Genomic DNA, 21,028 nt, shown 5'->3' with positions numbered 1-21,028 from the left:
AGGTTTCTTTGTGGGGGGGTTGTTTTGTTTTCTTTTTGTTTTTGCTTCTATCTTTAAATTTTCTTTTTCTTGGATACAGAAAAAAATTTTTATTTTTTTCAAAAAAAATTTTAATTAAAAAACAATTTTTTAAATGTTTATTATTTTGAGAGACAGAGTGCCAGCAGGGGAGGGGCAAAGAGAAAGAGGGAGACACAGAATCCAAAGCAGTCTCCAGGCTCTGAGCTGTCAGCACAGAGCCCTACGTGGGACTAGAACTCATGGACCATAATATAATGACCTGAGGTAAAGTCAGACACTTAACCAACTGAGCCACCCAGGGATCCCAATTATTTTTTTCAACAATTTGTAACAACTCTTTATTATTTTTAATATATTTTTAATTTAAAAAAAAGGTTTCATTTTCTTTATTCCATTTGATTCTATTTTATTCTACATATTTTTTTAATTTTTAAACTTTTTTTCCCTTTTATTTCTTTTCTTTCTTCTTTCCCCTTTTTCTCTACTCAGCCAAGCTTCTTTCAACAAGCAGACCAAACACACCTACGATCTAGCTTCCTTTCCTAATTTTTTGTTCGGTTTGTAATTTGTAATTTTTATTTTTTTATTTTATTAATTTTTTTCATCCTCCAGAATGATAAAACAAAGAAATTCACCCAAGAGAAAGAACAGGAAGAAATGACAGCCAGGGCTTAACCAACACAGATATAAGCAAGATGTCTGAACTAGAATTTAGAACCACAATAACAATAAGAGCCAGGGTTAAAAAAAAAAAAAAGCATAGAATCCCTCTCCTGCAGAGACAAAAGAAGTAAAATCTAGTCACGACAAAATGAAAAATGCTATAACAGAGATGCAATGTCAAATGAATGCCATGACAACAAGGATGGATGAAGCAGAGCAGCAAATCAGCAATATAGAAGACAAAATTATGGAGAATATGAAGCAAAAAAAAGAGGGAAACAAAGGCAAAAGAGCACAATACAAGAGTTAGAGAACTCAATGATTATTAAAAAGGAATAATATCCAAATCATAAGAATCCCAGAAGGTGAAGAGAGAGAAAAAGGGGCAGAATGTATATGTGACCAAATTATAGCAGAAAACTTTCCTAATATGGGAAGGACACAGACATCAAAATCCAAAAAGCACAGAGAACTCCCATTAGATTTACCAAAACCAACCATCATTAAGGCATATCATAGTCAAATTCACAAAATACACACACAAGGAAAGAATTAAGAAAGCAACCAGGGAAAGAAGCCATTAAGACAAATCAGGTTCACAGCAGACCTATTCACAGAAACATGGCAGGCCAGAAACGAGTGGCAGGATAAATTCAATGTGCTAAATCAGAAGAATACACAGCCAAGAATTCTTTATCCAGCAAGGCTGTCATTCAAAATAGAAAGCGAGATAAAGAGTTTCTGAGACAGGGGTACCTGGGTGGCTCAGTTGGTTAAACGTCCGACTTCAGCTCAGGTCATGATCTCGTGGTTTGTGATTTGAGCCCCGCATCAGGCTCTGTGCTGACAGCTCCGAGCCTGGAGCCTGCTTAGGATTCTGTGTCTCCCTGCCTCTCTGTGCCTCCCCTGCTCATGCTCTGTCTCAAAACTAAATAAAACATTTAAAAAAAAAGAGATTCCAAGACAAACAAAAACTAAACGAGTTTGTTATTATTAAACCAGTCATGCAAGAAATTTATTTTTTATTTTTTGTAAATGTTTATTTACTTTTGAGAGAGAGAGAGAGAGAGACAGAGTGAAAGCGGGGAAAGGACAGAGAGTGAGAGAAACACAGAATCTGAAGCGGGTTCCAGGCTCTGGGCTGACTAGCCCAGTCAGCCCAGAGCCTGATGTGGGGCTCAAACCTGCAACCTGTAAAATCATGACCTGAAGTCAGATGCTTAACCAAATAAACCACCCAGGTGCCCCACTGTGAGAAATTTTAAGGGGAAATCTTCGAGTGAAGAAAAGATAAAGCAACACAAAAAAGACCAAAAGCAACAAAGACTAGAACGGACCAGAAACATCACCAGAGACTCTAACTCTACAGGGAACACAATGGCACTAAATTTGTATCTTTCAGTACTCACTCTAAATGTCAATGTACTAAATGCTCCAATCAAAAGACATAAGGTATCAGAATGGATAAGAAAATAAGACCCATCTGTATGCTGCTTACAAGGACCCATTTTAGACCTAAAGACACCTGCGGATTGCAAGTTAGGAGATGGGGCGCCTGGGTGGCTCAGTCGGTTGAACATCTGACTTTGGCTCAGGTTATGATCTCACAGCTCGTGAGTTTGAGCCCTGCATCGGGCTCCGTGCTGACAGCTTGGAGCCTGAAGCCCGCTTCGGATTCTGGGTCTCCCTCTCTCTGCCCCTAACACACTCGCATTCTGTCTCTGTCTGTCTCTCTCAAAAATAAACATTAAAAAAATTTTTTTTTTAAAAAGAAAGTAAGGGGATGGAGACCATCTACCATGTTAATGGTCATCAAAAGAAAGCTGGAGTAGCCATACTTACATCAGACAAACTAGATTTTAAAATAACGACTGTAACAAGAGGTGAAGAAGGGCATTATATCATAATTAAGGGGTCTATCCATCATGAAGAGCTAGCAATTGCAAATGTTTATGCTCCTAATGTGGAGGTATCAAAATATATAAACCAATTAATCACAAACATAAAGAGATCCATTGGTAATAACATCATAATAGTAGGGGACTTCAACAATCCACCTGCAGCAATGGACAGATCCTCTAAACAGAAAACCAACAAGGAAACAATGGCTTTGAATGACACACTGGACCAGGTTGACTTAAGGGGTATATTTAGAACATTTCATCCTAATGCAACAGAATACACATTCTTCTCCAGTGCACATGGAACATTCTCCAGAATATATCACATATTGGGACACAATCAGCCCTCAACAAGTACAAAAAGATCAAGATCATACCTTGCATATTTTCAGACCACACCCTATGAAGCTTGAAATCAACCACCAGAAAAATTCAGGAACAAACTGAATACTTGGAGGTTAAAAAACATCTGACTAAAGAATGAATGGGTTAACCAAGAAATTAAAGAGGAAATTAAAAAGTACATGTAAGCCAATGAAAATGAAAACACGACAGTCCAAAACCTCTGGGATGCAACAAAGGTGGTCATAAGAGGGAAGTACAGAGCAATTCAGGCCTTCCTAAAGAAGGAAGAAAGGTCAAAAAACACAACCTAACTTTACACCTAAAAGACATGGAAAAATAACAGCAAATAAAGCCCAAAACCAGCAGAAGAAGGGAAATAATAAGGATTGGAGCAAACATCAATGATAGTGAATTTAAAAAAAAAAAAAAGGTACAACAGATCAATAAAACCAAGAGCTGATTCTTTGAAAGAATTAACAAAATTGATAAACCCCTAGACAGACTGATCAATATCCGCAAAACAATCAATGTGAAACATCTTTTTATTGATAAAAGGACGAGAACCACATGATCCTCCCAATAGATGCAGAAAAAACATTTGACAAAATTAAGCATCATTCTTGATAAAAACCCTCAAGAAAGTAGGAACAGAAGGATCATACCTCAAGATCATAAAAGCCATAAAAAAAGACCCACTGATGAAAGCATCCTCAATGGGGAAGAACTGAGAGCTTTCCCCCTAAGGTTAGGAACATGACAAGGATGTCCACTCTCACCACTGTGGTTTAACATAGTGTTGGGAGTCCTAGTCTCAGCAATCAGACAACACAAAGAAATAAAATGCATCCAAATCGGCAAGGAGGAAGTCAAACTTTCACTCTTCACAGATATCATGATACTCTCTGTGGAAAAACCAAAAGACTCCATCAAAAAGCTGCTAGAACTGATACATGAATTCAGCAAAGTTGCAGGATATAAAATCAGTGTACAGAAATCAGTTGCATTTCTATACACCAATAACAAAACAGCAGAAAGAGAAATCAAGGATTTACAAATTATAATTGCACCAAAAACCATAAAATACCTAGGAATAAATGTAACCAAAGAGGTGAAAAATCTATATTCTGAAAACTATAGAAAGCTTATGAAAGAAATTGAAGAAGACAGAAAAAAATGGAAGAAGATTCCAGGCTCATGGATTGAAAGAACAAATATTAAAATATCGATAGTACCCAAAGCAATCTACATATTCAATGCAATCCCTATCAAGATAACACCAACATTCTTCACAGAGCTAGAACAAACAATCCTAAAATGTGCATGGAACCAGAGAAGCCTCCGAATAGCCAAAGCAATCCTAAAAAAGAAAACCGAAGCTGCAGGAATCACAATTCCAGGCTTCAAGCTGTATTATAAAGCTGTAATCATCAAGTGAGTATGGTACTGGCACAAAAAGACACATACAGATCAATGGAACAGAACAGAGAATCCAGAAGTGGACTCACAAACTTATGGCCACCTAATCTTTGACAAAGCAGGAAAGAATACCCAATGGTAAAAACAGTCTCTTCAGCAAATGATGTTCAGAAAACTGAACAGGGACATGCAGAAGAATAAACCTGGACCACTTTCTTACACCATACACAAAAAACAAACTGAAAATGGATGAAATACTTAAATGTAAGACAGGAAAGCATCAGAATTCTAGAGGAGAAAGTGGGCAACAACCTCTTTGACTTCAGACACAGCAACTTCTTATTTGACATGTCTCCAGAGGCAAGAGAAACAAAAGCAAAAATGAACTATTGGGACCTCATCAAGATAAAAAGCTTCTGCACAGCAAGGAAACAATCAGCAAAACTAAAAGGCAACCGATGGAATAGGAGAAGATAGTTGCAAATGACATATCAGATAAAGGTTAGTATCCAAAATCTATAAAGAACTTCTCAAACTCAACACCCAAAAAACAAATAATCCAGTGAAGAAATGGGCAAGACATGAATAGGCACATCTCCAAAGAAGACATCCAGATGGCTAACAGACACATGAAAAAATGCTCGACATCACGCATCATCAGGGAATGGAAATTAAAACCACAATGACATACCACCTCACACTTGTCAGAATGGCTAAAATGAACAACTCAGGCAGCAACAGATGTTGGCGAGGATGCGGACAAAGAGGATCTCTTTTGCACTGCTGGTGGGAATGCAAACTGGTGCAGCTACTCTGGAAAACAGTATGGAGGTTCCTCAAAAAGTTAAAAATAGAACTACCCTACGACCCAGCAATTGCACTACTAGGTATTTATCCAAGGGATACAGGTGTGCTGTTTTAAAGGGGCACATGCATCCCAATGTTTATAGCAGTGCTATTGATAATAGCCAAAGTATGGAAAGAGCCCAAATATCCATTGATGGATGAACAGATGAAGAAGATGTGGTATGTATATACAATGGAATATTACTCAGTAATCAAATAGAATGAAACCTTGCTATTTGCAAAAACGTGGGTGGAACTAGGGTATATTATTCTAAGTGAAATTAGAGAAAGACAAATATTGTATGACTCCACTCATATATGAATTTAAGATACAAAATAGATGAACATAATGGAAGGGAAGCAAAAATAAGATAGAAACAGAGAGGGAGACAAACCATAAGAGACCCAAATACAGAGAACAAACTAAGAATTGCTGGAGAGCTGGGTAGAGAGATGGGCCAAATAGGCAAGGGGCATTAAGGAGGACACTTGTTGAGATGAGCACTGGGTGTTATATGTAAGTGATGAGTCACTTAATTCTATTTTTGAAATCATTATTACACCATATGTTAACTAACTTGGATTTAAATTAAAAAAAAAAGAATTAAAAAAGAAAAAAGCCCATCAACAAAAACAACAAAAAATAATAAAATAAAATAGCAACTAGCATATAAAAGACACAACGCCAGAAATCTACCAAACATTGGAGGTGCTATGGGAAAGGTCTCCTGGTCAGAGGGATTGGAAAATGACACAGTTTACATTCCCACTCCACCTTAAGATCTTAGACCCGAGCAGAATCCAGACTACTTAACAGGTGGGTACAGGCATAAAATAGCTTGCAACTTCAGTAAGCCCGGGGTAAAAAGATGACACCAGCCCTGGACACACTGGGACAGAGAAAAAGGAAAAAAAAAAAAAAAACCACAAACGCTTGTTGATAAGTACTGAGAAGTTGTAGGAACACTCTTCCCTTACACCTTAAAAGCCCAGACTAGAGCAGGGTCTGGCTTAGTAACTTTTGACCCCAGAAAGCCCATGGGCCCAGGGACCTAAGCCAACACCAGCCACCGTGAAATGTTGAGGCACAGAAAACAAGCTGCAGTTTTGTGATATTTTCTCTTTTAAATGTTTCTTTTACTTTTTAAAATTTGTGTTTATTATTTCCACTTCGGTTTTGTTTTCTTTCTTGTTCTTTTTTTTTTTTTACTGTTTTCTTCCTTTGCTTTTTACTTTTTTTCATTCTGTTTTCTTTTCTTCTTTTATTATTTTCTTTTCTACCTGTTTTCTTTTATCATTCTTTTTATCTTTATTCTTTCTGTAAAAAGCCATAGTTTGAAAGAGTAGCATATACAGCCACAATTCCAGCCAGGCAGAAAAAGTCACGAAGCCCACACACTCTGCATAGGAACTCCATATTCCATACTCAAACAATATATTCATCCTCATACTCCTTAAACATTAGGAGAAGTAGTTCTAATCCACAGAAACAAACATGGGAAGTCAAGCAAATGGGAAGATGGAGGAATATGCTCCAAAAGAAAGAACAAGAAAAAAACTCAGAAAAAGACCTAAATAAAACAGAGATAAACAATATGCTTGATAAAGAATTTAAATTAATGATTGTAAGATACTCACTAAGCTAAAGAAAAGATTGGACAAACTCAATGAGACCTTCAAAATGATACAGAAAAATATTTAAAAGAACCAATCAGAGTTGAAGAATACAATAACAAAAAACAAACTAGAGTGAATCAATAGATTAGAGGATGTAGAAGAGCGTAACAGTGGTCTGGAAAACAAGGTAATAGCACACAAGTTAAACAGCAAAAAGAGAAGAGAACTGAAAAAATGATAGATTAAGAGATCCCTTGGACAACATCAAGTGAAAGAACATTCGAATTTTAAAGGTCCCAGAAGAAGAGAGGGAAAGGTGTAGAAAATTTATTTAAGATATAATAACTGCAAAATTTCCTGAGGGAAGAAAATAGACATTTAAGTTCAAGAAGCCCAGAGAATTCCAGACAAGTGGAACCCAAGGAGATCCATACCACAACAGATAATAATTATAAATGCCAAAGATTAAAGAGAGAATCTTAAAAGAAGCAAGAAAAAAAGAAGTTACCTACAAAGGAAAACCTTTGTAAGGCTCTCAGGTGATTTCTAAGCAAACTTTGCAAGCCATAGTGAGTGCCATGATATAATCAAAGTACTGAAAGGAAAAAAACCTACAACGAGTAATACTCTACCTGGAAAGGTTATCATTCAGATTTGAAAGAGAGATAGAGTGTCTAGACAAACAAAAGATAAATGAGTTTATCACTGCTACACCAGACTTCCAAGAAATGTTAAAAGAACTTTAAATGCAAAACAAATGACCATAATTAGACATCATAAATACATGAATAAAAAGTTGTAAAATATGACAACATATACATAAAATGTGGAGAAGGGTACAAATAGAGAAGACAAGGGGTAAACTAAAAAAGAAAACACATTTTTCTTTTCTGTTTTATTGTTGTTGTTCTTGTTGTTACAGAATGTGTTTGAACTTAAATGCCCACCAAATTAATATGGACTGCTATGTACTTACAATATTATATATGAACCTCATGGTAACCACAAATCCAGTAACTGTGATAAGACCACAAAAAATAATGAGAAATAAAGTCAAACAAAATACTATAATCACTGATCACTAAAAAAGAGAGCAAGAGAAAAAGAACCATAAAAAAAAATCAGATAATAGGTTTTTAAAGTTTTTATTTAAACTCCAGTTAATTAACATACAGTGTAGTATTAGTTTCAGGTGTGCAATATAGTGGTCCAACACTTCCATGCATCACCCGGTGTTCATCACAAGTGCCCTCCTTAATCCTCATCAGCTATTTCACTCATCCCCCCCCCATCTTCCTTTTTAACCATCAGTTTGTTCTCTATAGCTAAGATTCTATTTCTTGGTATGTCTCTCTTTTTTTCCTTTGGTCATTTGTTACTTAAATTCCACACTTGAGTGAAATTATATGGTATTTGTCTTTCTTTGACTTTTTTCACTTAGCATAATATTCCCTAGCTCTATCCATGTCATTGCAAATGGCAAGATTTCATTCTTTTTATGGCTGAATAATATTCCATTGTATGTATATGTGTATGTGTGAACATGTATATGTAGGTTGATATGTATGTATATGTACATACATATATACACGTGTATATATGTATGTGTGTATATATGTGTATATATGTGTATATATATGTGTATAATGTGTATATATATGTGTATATATGTGCATATATGTACCTATGTAAATATATGTATATACATGTATGTGTATATGTACATATACATATATGTATTACATGTGTACATACATATAAATATTCTTTATCCATTCATCAATCAATGGACATGTGGGCTACTTCCATAATTTGGCTAACATAGATAATGCTGCTATAGACATCAGGGTGCATGTATCCCTTTGGATTATTTCTGTATTTTTTGGCTAAAATACCCAGGAGTGTGATTGCTGAATCATAGGATAGCTCTATTTTTAAATTTTTGAAGAACCTCTATACTGTTTTCCAAAATGGCTACATCAGTTTGCATTCCCACCAGCAGTGCTAGAGTGTTCCTCTTCCTCCATGTCTTCACCAACATATTGTTCCTTCTGTTGTTGATTTTAGCCATTGTGATAAGTAAGCAGTGATATCTCATTGTAGTTTTGATTTGTATTTCCCTGATGATAAGTGATGTTGAGAATCTTCATGTGTCTGTTGGCCATTTTTATGTCTTCTTTGGAAAAATGACTATGTCTTCCAACCATTTTTTAATTGGATTATTCATTTTTGGGTGTTGAGTTTTATCAGTTCTTTACATTTTTTGGATACTAACTCTTTGTCAGCTGTGGCATTTACAAATATCTTCTCCCATTCCAAAGGGTTTCTTTCAGTTTTTTTGACTGTTTCCTTTACTGTGCAGAAGGTTTTTATTTTGATGTAATCCCTATAGTTTATTTTTGCTTTTGTTTCGTTCGCCTCAGGAGATATATCTAGAAAGAAGATGCTATGGCTGATGTCAAAGTAGTTACTGTCTGTGTTCTCTTCCAGGAATTTTATGGTTTCAGGCCTCATATTTAGTTATTTAATCCACTATGAATTTATTTTTGTGTACGGTGTAAGAAAGTGGCCCAGTTTCATTCTTTTGCAAGTTGCTGTCCAGATTTCCCAACACCATTTGTTAAAGAGACTCATTTTTCCATTACATATTCTTTCCTGCTTTGTCAATTAGTTGACCATATGGTTGTAGGTCCATTTTTGCATTCTCTATTCTATTGATCTTTGTGTCTATTTTTATACCATTACCATACTGTTTTGATTACTACAGCTTTGTAATACATCTTGAATTCCGGAATTCTGATGCCTCCAGCTTTGCTTTGCTTTTTCAAGAGTCATTTGGCTATTTAGGGTCTACTGTGGTTCCATACAATTTTAGGACTGTTGTTCTAGCTCTGTGAAAAATGCTGTTGGTATTTTCATGGGGACTGCATTAAACGTGTAGATTGTTTTGGGGTAGTATAGACATTTTAATAAGATTTGTTCTTTCAATCCATGAACATGGAATGTCTTTCCATTTCTTTGTATCATCTTCAATTTCTTTCATCAATATTTTATAATTTTCAGAGTGCAGGTTTTTCACCTCTTTGATTAGGTTCATTCTTAATTTTTTTTGGTGTGGTCATAAATGGGATTGCTTTCATAATTTCACTTTCTGCTATTTCACTATTAGTGTATAGAAACTCAACAGATTTATGTATATTGATTTTGTATCCTGAGACTTTATAGAATTCGTTTATCAGTACTAGCACTTTTTTGGTGTCATGTTTTGGGTTTTCTATATGATATATAGTATCATGTCATCTGCAAATAGTGAAAGCTTTACTTCTTCCTTACCAATCTGGATGACTTTTATTTCTTTTTGTTTTCTGATTGCTGTGGTCAGGACTTCCAGTACTCTTTTGAATAAAAGTGGTGAGAGTGAACATCCTTGTCTTGTTCCTGACCTTTGGGTACAGGTTCTCAGTTTTCCCCCCCAGGGGATTATGTTAGCTGTGGATTTTTCATATATAGCCTTTATGTTGAGGTATGGTCCCTCAAAATCTACTTTGTTGAGGGTTTTTATCATGAATGGCTGTTGTACTTTGTTACGTTGTTAAGGTGTTTTTCTGCATCTATCGGAATGATTATGTGATTCTTCTCCTTTCTCTTATTGATGCACTGTATCACATTGATTGATTTGGAATACTGAACCACACTTATAACCCAGGAATAAATCCTACTCAATCGTGCTGAGTAATTTTTTAAATGCATTGTTGGATTTGGTTTGCTAATATTTTGTTGAGAATTTTGCATCTATGATAATCAGAGATATTGGCCTGCAGTTCTCTTTTTTTTGTAATGTCTTTATCTGGTTTTGGTATCAAAGTGATGCAGGCTTTATAGAATGAATTTTGAAGTTTTCCGTACTTTTCTACTTTTTGCAGTAGTTTGAGAAGAGTAGGTATTAACTCTTCTTCAAATGTTTGGAAGAATTCGTCAGTGGTCCTAGACATCCGTTTGTTAGGAGTTTTTTGATTACTGATTCAAGTTCTTTGCTGATTACAAGTCTGTCCAAATTTTCTATTTCTTCTGGTTTCAGTTCTGGTAATTTACATTTTTAGGAATATATCCATTTCTTCTCAGCTGTCCAATTTGTTGGCATATAGTTTTTCATAATATTCTCTTATAATTGTATTTGTGTGCTGTCGGTTGTTATTTCTCTTTTCTCATTTGTGATTTATTTGGTCCTCTTTCCTGAAAATAAATTTTAAAAATAGTAATAAGTACATACCTATCAATAGTTACTGTATACAAATTTAAATTTTTTTTCAACATTTATTTTTGAGAGGCAGAGAGAGACAGAGTGTGAGTAGGGGAGGGGCATAGAGAGAGGGAGACACAGAATCCAAAGCAGGCTCCAGGCTCTGAGCTGTCAGACCATGGGGCTGAAACTCACAAACCATAAGATCATGACCTGAGCTGAAGTTGGATGCTTAACCAACTGAGCACCTAGGTGCCCCAATAGTTACTTTAAATGTAAATGAACTTGGGGTGCCTGAGTGGCTCAGCCGGTTGAGCATCCAGCTTTGGCTTGGGTCATGATCTCACAGTTTATGGGTTTGAGCCCTATGTCAGGCTCTGTGCTGACAGCTCAGAGCCTGGAGCCTGCATTAGATTCTGTGTCTCCCTCTCTCTCTGCCCCTTCCCCACTTATGCTCTGTCTCTCCCTCTCTCAAAAATAAATATTGAAAACAATTTTTAAATGTAAATGAACTAAGTGCTCCAATCAAAAGACAAAGAGGAGGGAGGAGCGAAGATGGCGGAACAGCATGGAAGCTTTTTGTGTGTCTCGCATCCATGAAATACAGCCAGACCAACACTAAACAATCCTACACACCTAGAAAACTGATTGGAGGATTAACACAACAATCTGCACAACCTGAAGCACAGAATTCAGCAGGTACATGGCACGGAGAGCTGAATTGGGGGAGCAAGAGGCCGCAGCAGGCAGGGAGGTGCTTTTGTGGGCGGAGAGAGGACAGAGACTGGGGTGGGGGGGGAGCATATGGGAAAAGCACCTGAAAGCAGCTGGAGAGAAAGTAGAAAATTGGAAACAGCTGCAGGGACTAAACTAAAAAAGGGAGAAAGGAGAAAGGAGAGGGTTTAAATTCTATTAAGACTGTAAACAAGGGGAGCACAAAGGCTGCAACTCCACAGTTCGATACCTGGCAGTGCTCTGGTGGGAAGGGCAAATCCCCTGGAACTGAGTGGGGTCCGGGAGGTACTCAGGCCACATGGGGAAAAGCTGTTCCACTGCTAGAAGGACATTTGGTAGAGCCTGTTGAAACCACTTGGTCCCACCAGACCCTGGAAGGCGGCCACATTCGCTGGTGCTGGGGCAACGTTGTTGAGGGTGAAGCCTGGTGCCAGATGTGTGTTGTGATTTTCCATAATCCCTGAAACACTACTGCTACACTGTCTCGTGAACTTTTTTGGGGGCAGGCTGGCACCTGGCCGCAGTCTCGGGGCACCGACAACAGCAGGGTCCAGAGGGCGTTCCTGGGTGCAGCTGACATTTGGCCATTGCTCATTCAGCCATTGCTTGGTGAGACCCTCCTGCAGAGGGGTAGAACAGGTCAAAGCCACAGTCCTTTGGAAGTAAGGGGCCAGGGAAAACAGCCTCATCTGAGACAAAACTTGGGAGAGAGATACTGCCTGGGGCCTGGTCACGGACAGTGAAAAAGCAGGGAGTGGATGAGAGCTGAAGACAGAGGACTGGTGCGTGATTACTGATCCAGAAGAACACACAGGGTAGCTAGGTGGTGAGATTTTCACCCCGTGCATGCACATATGCACCTACGAGCACTGCAACAATCCACCCCCGTAGGCTAGCAGTGCCATCTAGTGAAGATCGGAGCTGTTACAACAAGCCCCGCCCAACTTGGCCAACTTTGCTCTCCAAGAACACAAGCCTCACCGCCAGCTTAATTGATGGAGTATAAAGAGCTACACAGACTGACCTCTAGGGGAAAAGGAGGCAATTTCAGTCCTACTTCAATCTGTTAGCAGGTTCATCTATTCAATTTTTTCTTTTTTTTTTCTTTTTCCTTTTTCACTTTTACAATTCTTTTCTTTTTCTTGAATACAGAAAGAGAAAAAATTCACTTTTATTTACAATTTTTATTAAAAATATCTGTCTTCAAATTTTATTACTATATTTTTTACTTTTGTGTAAATTTTTTCAAATTCTACTTTACTTCCATCATTTTATTTTAGCCTACTTCAGTGTACTCACCTTTTCAAATTTTCAAACAATTTCCTTTTTTTCCTTTTTCATTTCTTCTTCTTGAATGCAGAAAGACAAAAACTTCATTTTTACTTCAATTTCTTTTAAAAATATTTTTATCTAATTTTTATTACTATATTTTTGCTTTTATGTAAATTTTTTCAAATTCTATCTTACTCCCATCATTTTATTTTTATTTTATTTTTTTAATTTTTTTTTCAACGTTTATTTATTTTTGGGACAGAGAGAGACAGAGCATGAACGGGGGAGGGGCAGAGAGAGAGGGAGACACAGAATCGGAAACAGGCTCCAGGCTCTGAGCCATCAGCCCAGAGCCCGACGCGGGGCTTGAACTCACAGACCGTGAGATCGTGACCTGGCTGAAGTCGGACGCTTAACCGACTGCGCCACCCAGGCGCCCCTCCATCATTTTATTTTAGTCCACTACAATGTATTCACTTTTTCAAATTTTCAAACGATTTTTTTTCTCTATTTTCTCATTTTTCTTTTTTTGTTTCATTTCTTTTTCCTTAAATACAGAAAACAAAAAAATTCATACTTATTTTTAATTTTTATTAAAAATTTTTCTTTAATTTTTTTCTACTATATTCTTTAATTTTGTGTATGTTTTTTCAAATTCTATTTTACTCCCATCATCTCATTTTAATCTACCTCAGTGTATTCATGTTTTCAAATTCCCAAACGATTTCCTTTTTTTTCTACCCACCGCCTTTTGTTTTTTTCTCTAATCTGTCTAATCTAAACTTTCAACACCCAGACCAAAACACACCTAGGATCTAGCATCATCTATTCGATTTTTGTGTGTGTGTGATTTTAATTTTAATTTTAATTTTAATATTTTCTTAAATTAATTTTTTTAATTTCAATTTTTTTACCTCATTAATTCCTTTTCTCCCTTCAAAATGACAAAACGAAGGAATTCACCCCAAAAGAAAGAACATGAAGAAACGACAGCCAGGGATTTAATCAACACAGATACAAGCAAGATGTCTGAACCAGAATTTAGAATCATGATAATAAGAATACTAGCTGCAGTCGAAAATAGATTAGAATCCCTTTCTAATAAGTAAAAGATAAAAGAAAACAAAAATCCCTTTCTAATAATAAATAATAATAATTAACAATAATAACCAAATAATTTACTTAAATTAATAATTAAATAATAACTAATTCTTAATTATTATATAATAAATAATAAATTAAATTTATTATGAATTAAATAAGTTAATTCATAATAAACTAAATTAATAAATTAAATAAATAAGTAAGTAATTAAATAATTAATAATGTAATACTTTAATCAATTAATTTAAATAAATAATAAAATCCCTTTCTAATAAATAAAAGATAAAAGATATAGGAAGTAAAAAATAGCCAGAATGAAATTAAAAATGCTATAACTGAGCTGCAATTACGGATGGATGCAGCAGCAGCAAGGCTGGACAAAGCAGAACACAAAATCAGCGATATAGAGGACAAACTTATAGAGAATAACGAAACAGAAAAAAAGAGGGAGATTAAGGCAAAAGAGCACGATTTAAGAATTAGAGAAATCAGTGACTCATTAAAAAGGAACAACATCAGAATGATAGGGGTCCCAGAGGAAGAAGAGAGAGAAATAGGGGTAGAAGTGTTATGTGAGCAAATCATAGCGGAAAACTTTCCTAACCTGGGAAAAGACACAAACATCAAAATCCAGGAAGCACAGAGGACCCCCATTAGATTAAAAAGAAACCAACTATCAACAAAGCATATCATAGTCAAATTCACAAATACTCAGGCAAGGAGAGAATGATGAAAGCAGCAAGGGAAAAAAAAGTCCCTAACCTACAAGGGAAGACAGATCAGGTTTGCAGCAGACCTATCCACAGAAACTTGGCAAGCCAGGAAGGACTGGCAGGATATATTCAGTGTGCTGAATCAGAAAAATATGCAGCCAAGAATTCTTCATCCAGCAAGGCTGTCATTCAAAATAGAAGGAGAGATAAAAAGTTTCCCAGACAAACAAAAATTAAAGGACTTTGTGACCACTAAACCAGCCCTGGAAGAAATTTTAAGGGGGACTTTCTGAAGGGAGAAAAGATGAAAAAATATATATAAATAAATAAATACCAAAAGCAACAAAAGTTTAGAAAGGACCAGAGAACACCACCAGAAACTCCAACTCTACAAGCATCATAATGGCAATAAATTCGTATCTTTCAGTACTCACTCTAAACGTCAATGGACTCAATGCTCCAATCAAAAGACATAGGGTAACAGAATGGACAAGAAAACAAGATCCATCTATATGCTGTTTGCAAGAGACACACTTTAGACCTAAAGACACCTTCAGATTGAAAATAAGGGGATAGAGAACCATCTGTCATGCTAATGGTCAACAAAAGAAAGCTGGAGTAGCCATACTTATATCAGATAATTTAGACTTTAAAATAAAGACTGTATCAAGAGATGCAGAAGGGCATTATATCATAATCAAGGGGTCTATAGACCAAGAAGACCTAACAATTGTAAACATTTATGCACCAAATGTGAGAGCACCCAAATATATCAATTAATCACAAACATAAAGAAACTCATCGATAGTACTACCAGAATAGTAGGAGACTTCAACACCCCACACCCAGAAATGGACAGATCATCTAATCAAAATATCAACAAGGAAACAATGGCTTTGAATGACACGCTGGAACAGATGGACTTAACAGATATATTCAGAACATTTCATCCTACAGCAGCAGCATATACATTCTTCTCCTGTGCACATGGAATGTTCTCCAGAATAGACCATATACTGGGACACAAATCAGCCCTAAGTAACTACAAAAAGATCGAGATCATACCGTGCATATTTTCAGACACAGTGCTCAAAATCAACCACAAGAAAAAATTTGGAAAGGTAACAAATACTTGGAGACTAAAGAACATCCTACTAAAAAATGAATGGGCTAAAATTATGGAAAGAGCCTAAATGTCCATCAACTGATGAATGGATAAAGAAGTTGTGGTTTATATACACAATGGAATATTACGTGGCAATGAGAAAAAATGAAATATGGCCTTTTGTAGCAACGTGGATGGAACTGGAGAGTGTGATGCTAAGTGAAATAAGCCATACAGAGAAAGACAGATACCATATGGTCTCACTCTTATGTGGATCCTGAGAAACTTAACAGGAACCCATGGGGGAGGGGAAGGAAAAAAAAAAAAAAAAAAAAGAGGTTAGAGTGGGAGAGAGCCAAAGCATAAGAGACTGTTAAAAACTGAGAACAAACTGAGGGTTGATGGGGGGTGGGAGGGAGGAGAGGGTGGGTGATGGGTACTGAGGAGGGCACCTTTTGGGATGAGCACTGGGTGTTGTATGGAAACCAATTTGTCAATAAATTTCAGAAAAAAAAAAAAAAAGAATGGGCTAACCAAGCAGTTAAAGAGGAAATTAAAAAGTACATGGAAGTCAATGAAAATGATAACACCACAACCCAAAACCTCTGGGATGCAGCAAAGGAAGTCATAAGAGGAAAGTATATAGCAATCCAGGCCTTCCTAAAAAAGGAAGAAAGATCTCAGATACACAACCTAACTTTACGCCTTAAGGAGCTGGAAAAAGAACAGCAAATAAAACCCAAAACCAGCAGAAGACAGGAAATAATAAAGATTAGAGCAGAAATTAATGCTATTGAAACCAAAAAACAGTGGAACAGATCAATGAACCAGAAGCTGGTTCTTTGAAAGAATTAACAAAATTGATAAACCACTCGCCAGTTTGATCAAGAAGAAAAAGGAAAGGACCCAAATAAATAAAATCTAGAAGAAAGAGGAGAGATCATAACTTAACACAACAGAAATAAAAACAATAATAAGAAAATATTATGATTAATTATATGCCAATAAAAAGGGCAATCTGGAGGAAATGGACAAATTCCTAGAAACATATACACTACCAAAACTGAAACAGGAAGAAATAGAAAATTTGAACAGATCCATAACCAGGAAGGAAATCAAATTAGTAATAAAAAATCTGCCAAAAAACAAGAGTCCAGGGCCAGATGGCTTTCCAGGGGAATTCTATCAAACATTTAAGGAAGAGTTAACACCTATTCTCTTGAAACTGTTCCAAAAAATAGAAATGGAAGGAAAACTTCCAAACTCTTTCTATGAAGCCAGCATGACCTTGATTCTTAAACCAGACAGAGACCCCACTAAAAAGGAGAACTACAGACCAATTTCCTTGATGAACATGGATGCAAAAATCCTCAACAAGATATTAGCCAACCAGATCCAACTATACATTAAAAAAATTATTCACCATGACCAAGTGGGATTTATACCTGGGATGCAGGACTGGTTCAATATCCACAAAACAATTAACATGATTCATCACATCAATAAAAGAAAGGACAAGAACCATATGATCCTCTCAATAGATGCAGAGAAAGCATTTAACAAAATACGGCATCCTTTCTTGATAAAAACCCTCAAGAAAGTAGGGATAGAAGGATCGTACCTTGAGATCATAAAAGCCATATATGAATGACACAACGCTAATATCAACCTCAATGGGGAAAAACTGAGAGCTTTCCCCTAAGGTCAGGAACAAGACAGGGAGGTCCACTGTCGCCACTGTTATTCAACATAGTATTGGAAGTCTTAGCCTCTGCAATCAGACAACACAAAGAAATAAAAGGCATCCAAATCAGCCAGGAGGAGGTCAAACTTTCACTCTTCGCAGATTACATGATACTCTATATGGAAAACCCAAAAGATTCCACCAAAAAACTGCTAGAACTGATTCATGAATTCAGCAAAGTTTCAGGATATAAAATCAATGCACGGAAATCGGTTGCATTCCTATACACCAACAATGAAGCAACAGAAAGAGAAATCAAGGAATTGATCCCATTTACAGTTGCACAATAAACCATAAAATACCTAGGAATAAATCTAACCCAAGAGGTGAAAAATTATACACTGAAAACTATAGAAAGTTTATGAAAGAAATTGAAGAAGACACAAAAAAATGGAAGAAGATTCCATGCTCCAGGATAGGAAGAACAAATATTGTTAAAATGTTGATACTACCCAAAGCAATCTACATATTCAATGCAATCCCTATCAAAGTAACACCAGCTATAACAAACAATCCTAAAATTTGTATGGAACCAGAAAAGACCCCGATTAACCAAAGCAATCTTGAAGAAGAAAACCAAAGCAGAAGACATCACAATCCCAGACTTCAAGGTATATTACAAAGCTGTAATCAAGACAGTATGGTACTAGCACAAGAAGAGACACTCAGATCAATGGAATAGAATAGAGAACCCAGAAATGGACCCACAAACGTATGGCCAACTAATCTTTGACAAAGCAGGAAAGAATATCCAATGGAATGAAGACAGTCTCTCCAGCAAATGGTGCTGGGAAAACTGGACAGCGACATGCGGAAGAATGAACCTGGACCACTTTCTTACACCATACACAAAAATAAGATGGATGAAAGGCCTCAATGTAAGACAGGAAGCCATCAAAATCCTCGAGGAGAAAGCAGGGAAAAACCTCTTTGATCTTGCCCGCAACAACTTCTTACTCAACACAACACGTCTCCGCAAGCAAGGGAAACAAAAGCAAAAATGAACTATTGGGACCTCATCAAGATAAAAAGCTTCTGCACAGCAAAGGAAACAATCAGCAAAACTAAAAGGCAACCGATGGAGAATATATTTGCAAATGACTTATCCGATAAAGGGTTAGTATCCAAAATCTATAAAGAACTTCTCAAACTCAACATCCAAAAAACAATCCAGTGAAGAAATGGGCAAAAGACATGAATAGAACTTCTCCAAAGAAGACATCCAGATGGCCAACCGACACATGAAAAAAATGCTCCATCACTCATCATCAGGGAAATACAAATCAAAACTACCATGAGATACCACCTTATACGTGTCAGAATAGCTAACAACTCAGGCAACAACAGATGTTGGAGAGGATGTAAAGAAAGAGGTTCTCTTTTGCACTGAAGATGGGAATGCAAACTGGTGCAGCCACCCTGGAAAACAGTATGGAGGTTTCTCACAAAATTAAAAATGGAACTACCCTATGACCCAGCAATTGCACTACTAGGTATTTATCCAAGGGACACAGATATGCTGTTTGGAAGGGGCACATGCACCCCAATGTTTATAGCAGCACTATCAACAATGGCCGAAGTATGGAAAGCACCCAAATGTCCATCAATGGATGAATGGATAAAGAAGATGTATACATATACAATGGAGTACACTTGGCAATCAAAAAGAATGAAATCTTGCCATTTGCAACTACGTGGATGGAACTAGAGGGTATTATGCTAAGTGAAATTAGTCAGAGAAAGATAAGAATCATATGCTTTTACTCATATGAGGACTTTAAGAGACAAAACAGATGAACATAAGGGAAGGGAAACAAAAATAATGTAAAAACAGGGAGGGGGAAAAAACAGAAGAGACTCATAAATATGGAGAACAAACAGGGTGGCTGGAGGGGTTGTGGGAGGGGGGATAGGCTACATGGGTAAGGGGCATTAAGGAATCCACTTCTGAAATCATTGTTTCACTATATGCTAATTTGAATGTAAATTTTAAAAAATTAAAAATTAAAAAATTAAATAAAATTTTAAAAAATGAAAAAAAAAAAGACAAAGAAAGGCAGAATGGACAAAAAAGGAAGACCAATCTATATTCTGTCTACAAGAGACTCACCTCTGTTTTCTTAATTTATTTTTATTTTCTTATTTTATTTATGAAAACACTAGAAACTATAGTTTATTTGTTAACAACTCGGTGTCTGTCCATGATGGAGACACAAGGGTATGGGATAAGCTTAAGATCAGGGGAGTGACTCTTTGTGTTGATTCTTATAGGAAATTGTGAGTTTTTTTCCAATAACAGTTATTGATAACAGAGTCAACTGAGTGCATGTACAGTTACTGAAAATTCACTACACAGTTATTAATTTACTTTTATATTTAAGTTGTATGCCATTGTGAAAAATCTTGAGAGAATTGAATATTACAGTGTATAATATGTCTGCATTTCTGATTTTTCAACTTGCTGGTTAAACTGTCTACAAGTGTCTTTGTGCTTGTCTGTTCTTGGGGAAGAAAATGTCAAATTGAATATAATTAAGTTTATCAGCTTTTACAGAGAGTTATTTCCACTCTACCACATAAGGACTCTTTCTGTGTACTATATATAGATTATAAAAGTGTAAGCAAACATGCAGAACTTTTGTCACTGAAGAATATTTTATGTTTTAAGTAATTAACACTGTATTTGAAAATAAAAAGTAACATCTTCAATACTGAAAATTTCTTAGCCATTACTTCTTTGAATATTCCCCCTTCCCATTTTCTCTGTCCTATAACTATTATTTATTTATTTACATCCAAGTTAGTTAGCATATAGCACAATAAAGATTTCAGCAGATTCCAGTGATTCATCCCCTATGTATAACAACCAGTGCTCATCCCGTGTCTTCCTTCCCGTGTCATGCCCTTTACCCATTTAGCTCATCCCCTCACCCACAACCCCTCCAGCAACCCTCAGTTTGTACTCTGTATTTAGAGTCTCTTATGTTTTGTCCCCCTCCTTGTTTTTACGTTATTTTTGCTTTCCTTCCCTTATGTTCATCTGTTTTGTATCTTAAATTCCACATATGAGTGAAGTCATATGATATTTGTCTTTCTCTGACTTATTTCACTTAGAATAATATAGTCTAGTTCCATCCACATAGTTGCAAATGGCAAGATTTCATTCTTTTTGATTGCCAAGTACTATTCCAGTGTGTGTGTGTGTGTGTGTGTGTGTGTGTGTATCACTTCTTCTTTATGTTGAGCACTTTTTCATATGTCTGTTAGCCATCTGGATGTCTTCTTTGGAGATGTGCCTATTCATGT

The sequence above is a fragment of the Prionailurus bengalensis genome, chromosome B1, assembly GCF_016509475.1.
Source record: "Prionailurus bengalensis isolate Pbe53 chromosome B1, Fcat_Pben_1.1_paternal_pri, whole genome shotgun sequence".
Classification (NCBI taxonomy): domain Eukaryota; kingdom Metazoa; phylum Chordata; class Mammalia; order Carnivora; family Felidae; genus Prionailurus; species Prionailurus bengalensis.
This window is presented reverse-complemented; position numbering follows the sequence as displayed.